Source organism: Echinops telfairi, unplaced genomic scaffold, assembly GCF_000313985.2.
Source record: "Echinops telfairi isolate 266 unplaced genomic scaffold, ASM31398v2 ScPeMD7_18;HRSCAF=68, whole genome shotgun sequence".
In the NCBI taxonomy this organism is placed as follows: domain Eukaryota; kingdom Metazoa; phylum Chordata; class Mammalia; order Afrosoricida; family Tenrecidae; genus Echinops; species Echinops telfairi.
In genome coordinates this window covers 79,047,749-79,060,533 of record NW_022103915.1, presented here as the reverse complement: position 1 = coordinate 79,060,533, position 12,785 = coordinate 79,047,749, and positions in this window count along the sequence as shown.

Here is a 12,785-nt window from a genome sequence, read left to right as displayed (position 1 = left end):
GCTGCACTCCCCCAGTGCTTTGCCTCAGTGTGGGGTGCAATTCCCACACTGTGTCTCTGGTGTTGTCCCCGGCAGGGCCATGGGTCAGTGAGGGGCATCATGTCTAATAGTGGGGCTGGCCATGTGGTCCTCTCTGTGAACTGGCTGCTGTATTTGGGGTCATCATCCTCAAGGCCTGGTAGGCTAGCATGTGCTCCAGTCTCTCCTCCTCCCCCATCATCTGCTCCTGTGTGCTCTGGTCAGATATATCCTTCTCCCAAAGCTGCAGATTCAGTGCCATCCTTTGAAAGAAATTCTTCTGGGGGAAGGGCAGGCATCCACTTTGTATTTGGGGCTGAGTCCAGCCCCCCAGATCTCTCCACTGATTCCCTACTCCACGCCGGTATGTTATCTTCACACCTTGGTGCACTGGGTTGAAGTCTGGTCCCTCTTTTCCTGTGGAGATATAAACAATACCCTCCTCTTGGGTGGGTTAGCACCCAGTGCCCCCACTACCCATTTCTTTCTTATTTTCATCATTTTTTAAATTTGCACTCACATTGTCCCTTTCTATTGCACAGAGGTGGTGGATTCATAATTTGTAGACAAACATATGGAGAGCTGTATCTCTTATAAGTTGACCATGGTTTCCATTATTTTAGACTCTTTGAGGTGTGGGATCATTGAAGGATAACACTATCTCAGAGATATTGAAATGTGTATTCATGAAACATGGAACTACCATCTTGTTTAAGAACATTTACCTTTCTGTACTCTTACCTATCATTTCTAGTCTATGCAATTGATCCAATAGACTCCAACCAGATTAATCATTTGAATGCCTTTCTGTAATTATGTTAATATTATTCACAAAATATTTTACAGACTTTGTATCAGAATACAAAAAGAGAGAGAAATACAGTTACTATAGGACTTTCACTGTGCTTTCTGTGATTATTTCAGGATACTGGTGACGTTTTAGTGAACTTCTTTATGGTCAGGTCTAAATATTGCCATGCATTCTAGAGTCTAACTAAATTAGGGCTCTCATATGCTGTAGCTATAACATCAATATTTCACAACCTGGATTCACTTCCCATTTCCCTTCATCTTCCCATTTTCAAAAAAGTCTTCTTGATATATATATATTTATCTTCTTAATCTTTTTTTTTAATTATCTTATGTTGCAGGATACCAAAACCCAAATCCACTGCCACTCTCTCGATTCCAATTCATAGAGACCCTAAAGGAAAGAGCGGAACTATCTCATTGGGCCGCCAAGACTTTAAAACTTTATAGGACACCATCTTATCTCTCTCGCCGGTAACTGCTGGTAGAGTTGAACTGCTGACCATTCTGTTAGCAGCCCCACACATAGCCCATGACTTGACCAAGGCTTCATATATTGCAGTATATTTGTGTCTTATTGCCCCATTCGACTGTAAGTTCGTTTGAGGGAAATATCTGTCAGAATTATCATTTTTCATCAGTCCAATAACCTAATAAAAGAGATGTTCAATAAGTATTTTGCAAGTGTATACTTTTGTTAAATGTATACATATTCAGTCTAATTGTCAATTTTGAAAATCAAAATAGGACAACTTGAAACAAAACGTCGCCCATGCCCATCACAAAGGTATTTTTACAGATTAATCACTCAAATGTTTTGAGTGATTTCATGAATGAAAGTATGAAAAAGTAAATGGTTAATGTGAATATTTATTGTTTTTTCAAAAAGGAGACTTTAGAAAGTTCATAAAGAATGTTTTCTTTTAGATTACTGACCCTTTAAAATACCTAACTTTTCATTTTTCAAGTATGAAACTATGACTGAAAAATTGTAGTTGTTCTTCAATGGTCAAGGAAATACACATCAAGTTTTGGTTAAATCTTGGCATAAATTTAAGGATATCAGGACCAATTCAGAAAGGTTGTTGTTATTTTTGTTAGGTATCTCTGAGTTTGTTTTAACTCATCTCACATGCACAACAGAACAAAACATTGACTGGTCCTGTACTATCCTCCCAATTATTTTAATGTTTGAGTCACAATTATTATAACACATTCACTATGTTGATCCATCTGGATGAGGGTCTGCCTCTAATTTCCTGCCCCTCCACTTTACCAAGGGTGATATCCTTTCCAGGGACTCTCATGATAACATGTGCAAAGTACATGGTACAGGCTCAAGTCGCCCTTGCTCCTAAGGAGCATTCTGGCTGTACATCTTGCAAGACAGATCAGTTTGTTATTTCACTAGTCTATGGAATACTTTCAATATTCTTCACCAGCAACATAATTCAGATGAATCGATCCCTCAGGCTTCCTTATTCAATGTTCAACTTTTACATGCAATGTCGAACAGAAGCGATTAAAAATACTACGGCACGGGTCAGGCTCATCTTAGTTCTCCACATAGCATCCCGGCTTTTCAATATTGAAAGTTGCATGTTTGATCATGTTTGGACTGAAGATGATGGTAAAATTATTCAATCTGTTCAAAATTAATTTTAGTGGTTGGTGCATAAATTTGAGTAATAATTGTACTATCACCGACAGCATGGCACTTCAAAGTAGGTCTTGAAATGCCCTTTTTGACAAAGCATGTGATGCCATCCTTTTGAATTTGTCATTCCTGGCACCGTAAGTCACATTTCTGATTCAAAAGGGCTAATATCAGTCCACGTAAGCTTACTAATTCCTGGGACATTTTTAGGTATATCAATTTGATGACTTTCAATTTTCCTAGATTCATACATCAGACATTCCAAGTTCCAGTTATTAGTAGATGTCTGCAGCTGTATCTTCTCATTTTGAGTCATGATCCATCAGTAAATGAAGGTCCCAAAGGATCTCATCCATGTCATTACAGTTGGCCCTGCTGAGAAGCTAGCTCTTCCTTAGTCATGTTTTGAATAATTTCTGACCTGAAGGGCTCATCTTATGACAAACACTGTATCTATCAGTGTTCTGCTGCTATCCATCAGGATTTGAGGAGCTAAATCATGAGAAATAGACATCCTATTCTTTCTCCACAGCCTGTTCTTAGTCTGGCACTCTGCTGAAATGTGTTCACTTTGGGTGACCCTAATGGTATTTGAAATAGTAGTAAAATAGCGTCCGGCACCATAGCAACACGCAAAGCGCCACAGTGTGACAAACTGACAGACAAATGGTGTTCAGGCTGGTTAGCATTAGTGAAAAAATGCAGAAACCAAGTTTAAAAAATCACCTTGGATTTTTAAAATCTATTCATGGACTAAAATGAGTTATATTAAGGCTACACACACACCTCCATTCTATAGTGGAATAGACGTGGTAACTCGAAACATCCTTTGAACTTCTACAAGTCCAAATGGAAAATCTAGGGTAGGACAATACTTTTAAGTTCAGTTCAAGATTACAGAGTTTTAACCACAGAGTAAGTCTTGTTAACTAGGTAAAAACCTTTTTAACACAAAAACACAACACCTTTCCAAAATAAAATAGATTCAGCCTTTCAAAGTCCAGTAAAAGATAAAATTCCTTCTTCAACTTTGTATTTTATCTCTGAATGCTGTTCCTAAAAGCTTGTACATCCTAGATACTCAATAAAATGGACACTATTTATAGATGACAGCATTACAATTTTAAGTATTATAAAAATAATTTCTTATAAACCATTTTCTTCAGAAGATTATGTTTTCCAATGTTCTGGCTGCCATGAACTAATGTACTTGCCAAATATTATTTTGAATTACCTGAAGAAAGTTCAGTATTAAACAGTAGCTTTCATTTTTCTTACTTTAGTAGATCATTGGGAAAACTTTTCAGTCTGAAGTAGAAGGACACTAACTTAAATGATCATTTATTTGCAAATAGAATAACGATTGTTATAAATGAAGAAAAGTTTCATGTGAACCTCATTTCTATTGCCTATTATAAAGTGATAGAAGCTATTCTCTCTTCACACACAGGCAAGTTTTTCCTCAGAACTTCAGATTTCTGATAAACGTGACCTCAGTTAAATATCAGCTAGATGGCATAACATAACGGTAGTGATGATAATGATGATGAGCCACATGTAAAAGCACATCATGTGTCACTGTGCTCTGCAATCTGCATGCATACTCATTTAGTCTTCAAACATGTCTAATAATAACTTTATTTCCTTGATCTACGGATAAAACACTGTAGTAACGACAGAACTAATTTGCTGTGGGCCACATACCTACTCAATCAAAGAGTCAATAAGGTAATTTAACCATGTTTAACCCCACAGAATTAACTAAGTGCCATTACACCATATTGAAAATATCTACTTCTCAGCTTACAAGGCTTTATTGTAACAAAGCCTGGGTAATGATAAGACTGCATATAAAAGAGGTTTGTTCTGAAACTAACTGAGGATTTAAGAGCATGAGATTCTAACGTCAATTAAGCAAGGGAATTCATACCACTATTCATATTTTCACTCTCTCTTGCTTATTCTGTTTTTCTTTCCTTGATAAACTTACAGTGATAAGAATTTAATCTTGAGTATATTGGAATGACTGTTTAGCTGTTAGATGTATGATCTTTTAAAGCATGATATAAAATGAATGCATAATGCAAAATTATATCAAAGAAGCAATTCCATGAAGATATTAATACTTGCAAAATTACTTAAGCGTTGCTTGTAAAAATTCTAGCAATTTAATGAACATTAGACATCATCTGTTTCGGCTTTTTTTTACGTGTTCATTTTACTCCAAAATTCCAAAGAAAGTATATATTTATCTAGGACACTCCTCCAGTACAATCATCATAGTCCTTCACAGGAAGACTATTATGAGTGATTGGCCTCCACTTTGACTTGTTTATTCCTGAACTAGTGGGAACTTGGATGGCAAAACAGTTAAGCACTTGATTATTTCAACCAAACACTAACTCCACGGGAAAGAGATAGGACAGTCGACTTTGTACAGATTACAGCCGTGGAAATCATATGGGTCACGAAGAGTCAGGATTGCTTTGGAACAATGGATTTGCTTAAGGCTACTGTTATACATTTTTTATTTCACTGCAAGTCTTATGAATCCCTTTAGGGATTTTGAAGTCAATTTTTTTATGTGGTCGATTTACTGCTTGTAATCCACCAAAAAGGAGATGCCAAACACGATTACACTTGTATGACTTTTGTTAGAACAAACGTCAATCAATGGAAGAAAATGGAGGGACCCTGGAACAAGAATGACTGCAAAGGAAGGAAAGAAGAACTGTGTGCGTAAAGTAGGATGCAATGAAGGTGGAGGACCAAGATCAGAGAATCGAAGTAGTTGGACTGAGGTGTTGCTGAAGAATATTGAAGGTATCATAGACTGGCCAAAGAGAAATAAATGGTCTTAGGAGAATTATAGCGAGTATGTTCCTTAGAAGCATGGATGGTGACACTTCCTCTCAAATATTTTGACCGTGGGATGAGGAGAGATCAGTCTCTGGAAAAGAACATCATGGAAAACTCGCAACAAAATAAATTGATTCGGTGGTCACAACAACAGTCCACATAAAGTGATCATTGTGAGGATGGAGGGAGGCCAGGCAGTATTTTAGTCTGTTGCACACAGGGATGCTATTAGTTGGCACCACCTTGGCAGTACCGAACAACAGAGTGCAAAGAAGTGCAAGCACATATTCTTAGGGCAACACTGACCTGTTCCCTTTAGGACGATAGCCCCTGTGATCACTCAGTGCCTGGAGAAAGGAGGCCCAATAAATACAGATTTAAGAGCACAGGAGTCGGGGTCTTGGGTCAATTATTGCTAGATGCTGTCACTTAGGCTTTTTGTATTTGGAGATCTGTCAAGTGCATTCCCATGGTCTTCATACCACCCAGTGCACACCTGGCATCATACTGCACACCTGACATCTTTCGGGCCTACTTCTTTATACAAGTTTAGGAAGAAGCACTGAGTCTTCTTTAGGAAAAATACAGAAGAGAAAGGATAGTGGGATAGGGTATAGCTCTCATTTTGTAGATAGTTCCAGGGCTTTCCTTCTTCCACTACTCATTCCAAATTCCCTTGACCTTCAACTATCAGCTCTGCAAGTCTTCATGAAACAACTCATGGAATGACCCAACCCTTTGCTCTTGATGACTTTGAACACTTTGATAATCAAGCTCTTCTCAGTAAGTGGCTGCAACATGCACTTACTCTCACTTAAAATGGGACAAGGGAAGGTCATTTGATCATCCAGGGTCCATACATATCTCTCCCTGCCTCCATGGCACAAAAGTAGCCCTACCGCATCCTAAAAATCAGTCTATTATCTTTCTCAGGACAGTGACTTCTCTTGAAGAACAGTGGTTCTCAACCTGTGGGTCGCGACCCCTTTCAGGGTCAAACGACCCTTTCACTGGGGTCGCCTAAGACCATAAGAAAACACACAAATATTTCACAATATATAAGTGTTTTGTGATTGATCACTATGCTTTAATTATGTTTAATTATGTTCAATTTGTAACAATGAAAATATATCCTGCATATCAGATATTTACATTATGATTCATAACAGTAGCAAAATTAGTTATGAAGTGGCAACGAAAATAATGTTATGGTTTGGGGTCACCACAGCATGAGGAACTGTATGAAAGGGTGGCAGCATTAGGAAGGTTGAGAACACTGTTCTAGAACTTTTGGTTATTAGGCACATGGTTAGAGACGAGATACCCAGCACTTCTTGGTCACTGGAAACTTTAATACTCAACTCAAGAGCCAGTTTCTGAGGGTGCATGCAATTTATCTCCCACCCACATACACATTTTACCCAGACATCGTGTATCCTCTCTGGTCATCCTAGTGCTGTCAATGTAATGGGGTCAATGTAATGATGTATTATGGATGCCATTACTCCATACTTCTTTGAACTGTATTGTAAGACAAGAAAGGAAAGCTAACATAGTCTTGTGTTAAAAGTGAGTGGATCTATTTGCCAATTCAACATAAATGCAAATTGTCTCTGATCCTTTTTGCTAGCCTGGAGTGGAAAAGGTACCATTTGTGACAGAAATGGTTATCTAGCTTGTACCTGAAGCATTATTAATCTACTAATGAATCTATATCCTACACAGGAACTGTGGTTAAACCTACCACTTAGTTGATGTTTGGTAACATATACTTACTTTGTAGAACCCACCCTCCTTCTCTAGGCATGAGTCTGGTAAATTAATATGATAGACGCCACCAGCCTGCATCCTTTAGTTTTTACGATCACATTAAGACTGCCCATCAGGATCACAATATCGATTGCTTTGGTTTCACTTTATTAATAATATTCACTGATTTACCATTTTTTTACTTGGAAAGGAGAGTTTCAGGTTTCCATTTGGTTTTCCACACCAGAATCACACTTTTTTCACAACACAGAAACCCAATATTAGAGCTATTCCAATAGCCATGTGTATTGGTTGCAAATGCCAGTCTACATATATGGATTGAGCACAGGTCCTCAAACCCAGTAGATCCACAGTAAACCAGACATTTCCTCAGACTGTATTTACCACTGGCCTCTATACGGTTCAGTTGAATCGGAGAGACCAGGATAATATTTGGGGTGCCTAAGTACGAATGTTAACCTAGACTTTGTATCCAAAGGTCCTTGGAATGTCTGGATGTTCTCCTTTCATCAGCGCACAACCATCTAAGTGTCACAGAACATGCTTAGGAACAGAAGAGTGGAGTTGTCATGGCACATACTTACCAGAGGACCCTTTCTTTTAGGGACCGATTCACGTCTTCAATCAATGGGTTCCAGGTTCCAACATTGTCTCAGCACTGGGATCTGATGAAGAAATCATCATGTTTTTATTGGAATTAGAAGTCTCAGTCTTTCTCTCCTCTATTAATCTTTTTTGTGCCCCCCTTTTTTTGTTATAGATATCAAGCATCACCCTTGTTATCTGCCCAATTATTTTGCCCCTGGGAAGATCATGCTCTATCAATCATTTCAACAACACCCTGTGGATCAAACTCCTTTGGCTGTCTCTTAGATCTTGTCATTCATTAAAATAATATGGCCTCTGGCTTTGATGGGCAAGTGCCATCACGTGCCACTATTGTTTAGTAGCCCCAACTTCCCCACGAATGTTAATGAACCCAGTTATGTGATCACCTCTCGTACCGTACCGTCATTCCTGGACAGGAGAAGAACACCATCACTAAAATGCTTAGAGATAACACTGCCCTCACATTTGAACATGAACTCTTTTATTTTTATAATAAAACATAATTGATTATTATGCTCCCAAAAGTTACAGTAAATGAGAATGCTTCTAGTGGTAATATTTCCCAAAAATTTAACAGTCTTTATAGTTTTTATTTCCAATAAATAAAAGTCAAATTGAATATGACCGTATATGTTCTTTAATGATGATTTTTAAAGATTGAGGGCCAAACTGCTGTCAGAAATAAAATATTACTTTCATATAAGAAAAATAGACCTGGAAGATTGGGTTGATATCAATTTACATCAACTATTCAGAATTATTATTTCATGCTCCATTTGATAGGATTATTCATTTTTTAATCTAACAAACATTTATTATGCCTGTACTTTATGGCAGTCATGTCCGAGAGAGGCCGGTACCAGCTGCTTTCAGATTGATTCTGACTCATGGTGTCTCTGTGCACATCACAATAGAACCGATTCACAGGGTCTTCTGGCTGCTTGTTTTGGAAGTTGACCATCAGGCCTATCTTTGAAGGCACTCAGGAGAGACTGAACACCTCAAATTTTATTTTGTACTTGAGTGCACGAACCATAGTTAGCATTCAGGTTCTATAAAATAGCCAAAGTCCTTGCTTTCATGAAACGTATAGTGAAGGAAACATATAAAAATACATATATTTAAGAGGACCAGCATTAATAAATGCTACAAGAAAAGAAGAGCTAGTAAAGGGGTGGAGACAAGGATGGACTTCCCTTAAATACACTGGTGAGAATAGCTTCTTAAGGAAATGATGTTTGAGCAACATCCACCTATAGGAAAATATAAATATATAAGATCAAAACTAATGGAGAAACTGGTGATCTTAAGCGGTAAAGTAATGCAACTTGATCAAACCATGTACATAATCATTTGTTTCGTGGATGCAACAGGTACTCATGCAGTTCAAGGGTCTCAATTATTGTATTTATGGATTTTTAGTGAGTGAAATGTAAAGAGATGCCATTAGTGTTTTGGAACCTAGGAACGCCTTTGAGTTTCTGGGGAGATTCAAACATCTTGTTTAGAAAATATCGATCAAGTTTAAAGCCATCGTTTTATAAGTGAGTGGTGAATGTCCCAAAGAGTTGCTTCTTGCATAGTGGTATATCAAAACACAGTTTAAAAAGAAACACAACTTTTCCCTCATTTAAAAAATCATTTTGAGAATTAATACTGATTTTTCTTACTTTCTTTTTTATGTAAGTTAGGAGATAATTATGACCAATTCATGATAATATAGTTTGAATGGCGCATTGTTCACTGTTCCCATTGTGGGGATTTCTCTTTTCTTCATGTTGAATTGTAATCCATGCTAAATACTGTAGTTTCTGATCTGCATCCATAAAGGCTTCCACTCTTGCAGGAAGTAAGGTTGGGTCATTTGCATATCACCAGCTGCTAATGAGCTTTCCTCCAATCCTAATGTCAAGTTCTTTTTCACCTAGTCCAGTTTTTTGGAGGATTTGCTCCACATATAGATTGAGTAAGTCTGTGGATGATGAAAGGATGAAACTCTGAGACACACCTTTTCTGAGTTTAACCCACATAATCTCTATCTCCTTATTTTGCTTGAGCAGCTGCCCCGGTCTCTCTGAGGCTGCACATGAGCACAATTAAGCATTTTGAAGTAAAATCAGGGGTAACCTTCTTCATAATGTTATCCATCTTTTCATATGATCTACACAGCCTCGTGACTTTGAATAGTCAATAAAATATCATAAACATCTTTGGAACTTCCCTTTTTTTTTTTCAGCCAAGATCCACATAATAGCAAAAATTTCTTATTCCATATTCTCTTCTGAATCCGACTTGAATTTATTGGCAGCTCTACTACTACTATTTTTAATGGTACTTTAACTATCTTCAGAAATATCTGGCATGTGTGTGAGATTAATGAAACTGTGCTTAGAAACCTGCAGCTCTCCTAACTAAAAAGTCCGATGTGAGGTGTTAGAGCCTCCACCTAGCCAATAAAATAGTTATTGGCAAATTAATAATTCCATTTAAAGAATTCAACTGCCACCACTCAAATAAAGTGTCTGTTTATTAATTAGTATGATTATTATTTACCTTTTGCCAATTCCTGTCTCCCAAAGAACAACAGATAAGGAGTTGAAATCCTGAATTCTGCTTAAAATAATTGTATTATCCTGGTGATAGTATTTGAAAAGGAAAAATGTGTCATAGCCTACAACATCAAACAACAATAACAACAAACAAACACTTTAGGCCTGGCAGTTCTCTATTATCACTTGACTTGGTAAAGAAGTAATCCTTTTTTTTTTTTTTTTCAAACTGAGATTAGAGGGTAAGTGAACCAGCAAAAGACAATTAAGTTGGAGCGACACTGGCTTGCTCAAGTCCTCGGCAATGAGGAAGCAGGCATAATGCTGTTCTTATTCATCAGGCACAGAAATAAATCAAGTTTAATGTCAATAAAGTCAGTAATGACAGATTTCATCACTACGATATAACTAAGCAATAATGACCAGGAAGAAAGTGAGTAGCTCACAGCAGCAGCAGCGATTTCTTTTTTGTCCTAGGTGAACTCAAGGGTAACAGAAAAGACTGGCCTTTTCCCCTCTATTATTAACTGCAAATCATTCCTGTCATGTTAGAAAGCAGATGGTATTTTTTTTAAGTGTTATCCACCATTATATTTGGATCCCATAACCTGACCTTATTTTACGTATCTTAAACTCCATTTCCAATTAAGGAGAATGCTTATAGTGGAGATGAAGTCCCTCTGCCTATTAAGCTTTTCTTATTATATCAGCCTGAGCAGAAATGTATATTCTTTATTCTGCCCATGCAGAACATTACGATGCTGAACTTTCTGATTTACTTACACTGCCGTTGCTTTTTCCCTTTGCTCTCTGCCTGAATCCAACACAAATAAACTAATTTTTCAATTTTTGTGGGTGAGATGAAAAATAAATCAGACTGGGAGTGGGGTGGGGAAGGAACAAAGAATGGATAAAGGGTTTGTTTTTGAAAATATATTTAATGCACTAGCCTTATTGGAGGTTCAGCTAAGAGCACCCCTTGAGAAGAGATGCTAAAAATTGTATTATATATTCAAATGTCTTAAAGCTATGTATTTCCCACTTAGATACAGAGGGTTTAACCCTTAGGAATCTTGTTCCTTAGCATTCATGGCCATGTTCCTTTTGTTGTTTTTTAATGTATTTGTTATTGGTTAACCTTGAATAATGCACTGAGTTCCATTTGTCCATTCTCCTGTCCTTGCATTTGCCTAGACTGTGAAGCATTCTTGTTTAAAACAACATTTCTCCAAACTTCAGTTATCATTGTAATCTTGCCTAATGAGAAGGTAAATTGTTTCTATGCCCACAGTATTATAATCTATTATTTGTAAGAAAGTTGAAAAACAAACCAATCTCAACTTTAAAAGAACAGAATAGCTATTTTTACCTCTTAATGATGTCAAATCTCCTGATTCTTCCTTGATCTCATTTTGTACTCTGTTAGAACTAAATAGAAAAATAGATGTAGTGCTTACTGAAAATGTTTTCATTAAAATAGCTTCAGTTTACTAATGCAACTTAATCCCTTATTTCTAGCTGTGTCTTATAGTTGATTCATTTTTTTTCATAATTAACTTTTCTTAAATTATTAGAAAACACATGGCAAAATAAAAACTATATGACTTAAAATTACTAATGACCATATCGGGAGTTTAAAATCAGGTCCTGGTATATAATTGTAAATTTTTACATTAGAAAAGCCAAAAATGTATTAATACTGATATAGTATCTCATTAATAAGACATGTTTTTACCTATTCTTGTTAATGGTCATGAACTCAGTTCTAACACGAGGCCATCATACATGCAGTATAGAACGGTGCTCCATGGAGTTTTCCAGAATTAGCTTTTAGAAGGAGGCTCCAAGCCCGTCTTCCAGGACAACTCTCCGTGTTCAAACTCTGCCTTTTCTCGAGCAGCCAACTGCTCAGTCACTGGAGTCACCTCATGGCTCTTACACGTGTCATCATTTTTACAAGTGTTTATAATTGTATTTCTAGTGGAAATTCTGAATATTTTGTAAAAGAAATTGGATAGTTGTCAACTAAATTGGGGATAACTGACATATGCAAAAATCTAGTCAATTTCAACTCACCCTACAGCTGAGGAAAACTGTCACGTAACTTCGGGCTGTAATCTTTATGTAAACAGAGCGCCACATTTTTCTCCTGAAGAGCTAGCTACTGGTGGGTTTGAAGAACTCACCTCGCTTTGAGCAGTCAGGCACTTAATTGCTGAGCCACCAAATTTCCTACAAAACAAAACAAAAGCTTACTGCCAAGGTGTCAATATTTTAACACACACTTTGAGTCTCCAGGACACAGTAGAACTACTTCATAAAGTTTGATTTTCCTATGATATGCTGTTACTTGAAGTAGATAATTTATATATCATTAGTCTCAGTTTTGAGGTGCTTGCCTTGAAGATTATGAACCAAACTTGCATCAAAATTGCAACCTTTGTTTTTTAAGCAATATTCAATTTTCTAATGTAAGAAGCAGATAGAATTCAGTATGATGCTCATCAGATTTA